The 1,919-nt window shown below is 38.0% G+C and overlaps 1 pseudogene; it reads right to left on the bottom strand.

Annotated features, from left to right (window-relative positions):
* Positions 1-618: 618 nt before the first annotated feature.
* Positions 619-897, bottom strand: LOC102855298 (annotated as a pseudogene).
* Between the last annotated feature and the right edge of the window lie 1,022 nt (positions 898-1,919).

Raw genomic sequence — 1,919 nt, 5'->3', positions numbered from 1 at the left:
ATTTGTTGATGGGCCCGTAGGTTGCTTCCAACTCTTTGCTATTATAAACAAAGTTGCGATAAACATGGGTGTGCATATATCTGCTTGGATGGCAGACATGGTCTCTCTGGGGTATATTCCCAGTAATGGGATTGCTGGGTCAAATGGTATTTCTATTTGCAATTTTTTGAGAAAGCGCCACACCGCCTTCCACAATGGTTGCACCATCTTACATTCCCACCAACAGTGAATAAGAGTTCCAGTTTCTTGCCAGCATTTGTTGCTTGCTGTTCTGTTATATTTTGCTTTTCTTACTGGGGTGAGATGATATCTCATAGTTGTTTTGATTTACATCTCTCTTAGAGCTAGGGACTTTGAACATTTCTTCATGTGTTGTTTGCCAGCTGAATGTCTTTTTTGGTGGTCTAATCATATCTTAGGTCTATTTATTTTATTTATCTTTTTCTTGTTGAGGTGCTGGAATATTTAGTAAATTTGTATGTTTTTTTTCCAGTCTGTAGGTTTCCTTCTTACCCTGTTGGAAGGTTTTATGATGTACATAGGAATTTAATGCTTTTTTTTTTTTACATAAATTAACCCATTTATTACAGTCTAGAGATGCTTCAAATGGGGGAACTTCTACTGGTCTTTCAGTTCCTTCGGTCTTCTGATGGCTGACTTCACCGTGACGGCCGAGGTGGTGTTGTAGGTCCAGGTGCCACCAGCTACTGTCTTCATGCAAGAATCACAGTGCCAGATGCCCACAGCTCGTCTCTTCATTTTGGTTTTGCCGCAGAAGGAGCAAGTGTAATTGGCATGCTGGCTGATTTCAATTTTCTTTACCATCTTCCTGAGCGAGGCACCATAACGGGTCCCGTATTTACCGACGATGCCGACTTTCTTGGTGCGTTTGGCCATTGCGCCACAAACAAGCACCAAACCCAGAGAGGAGGAATTTAATTCTTAGAAGGTCCCATTCATCTATTTTATTCTCTCCTGATTGTAGGTATTTCACTATACTTGGAGGACTGTTCATGAAGTGGATTTGGGCTTTTAGAGTTTTTTTTTCTTTGCTTTTCTCTGATGAATTTTATAGTCTTTGGTTTTACTTCTAGGTCCCTGATCTACCTTGAGTTGGGTTTTGTGTATAGTATGAGCACAAGCCAAACTTTTTAAAGGGCTAAAACTGTATTAAGCAACAAATTTGAAAACAGAATGCATTTTTAGTTATTTAAAATTTCTAGTTGTTTGACTAAAATCTACAAGTTGTTCAACTAAAATGAACCAATTTACCAAAAAAAATTCACCTAAAAAATATTGACTACATATTTCTTGATATAATACATTTTTCCCCTTTAATTAAAGAGCCCTGCTAGATGGTATGTAACACACTAGGCTGCTAACCAACTGTTGAGCTGTTTGAATCTACCAGCTATTCAAAGGAAAAAGGCAGTCTCTTCCCTTAAATATTTACAGCCTTGGAAACCCAAAAGATAAATCAGAACCAACAAAGAGCTGAAATGGACTCAATGGGAGAGTGTTTGCTTTCATTTGTTATTTTCATTATAGTCCATCTCTTGTCTCTTACAAGTTATTGAGGATATAAAATTGAAATAAAAGAAAAAAATCAGAGATATAAAGTTATATGTATTGCTACCAGAAAAAACACTGATGTGTCAAATGTGTTAATGGTTGGTCACCCAATGTGGACAGAGAGTGGGGTGGAGCTCCCTGATTAAAACAAGCTTGGAAGGAGGAGTGGCATCCACTTCCATAATAGCTTGCCTCCAGAAATCCTATGAACCTGGAGAGAGAATGAAAGACATCCAAGTGTTGAGGACTCTCCTTCATAGGGTCGCTATGAGTTGCCTGCAACTCGATGGCACTTAACAACAACAACAATCAAAAAATAAATATTTTTTAAAAATAATTCTGGGCAA

Source organism: Elephantulus edwardii, unplaced genomic scaffold (genome assembly GCF_000299155.1).
Source record: "Elephantulus edwardii isolate Elephantulus edwardi_28Jun2011 unplaced genomic scaffold, EleEdw1.0 scaffold00030, whole genome shotgun sequence".
NCBI lineage: Eukaryota > Metazoa > Chordata > Mammalia > Macroscelidea > Macroscelididae > Elephantulus > Elephantulus edwardii.
Note: the sequence above shows the minus strand (reverse complement) of the source record. Positions and strands in the feature narration are given on the sequence as shown.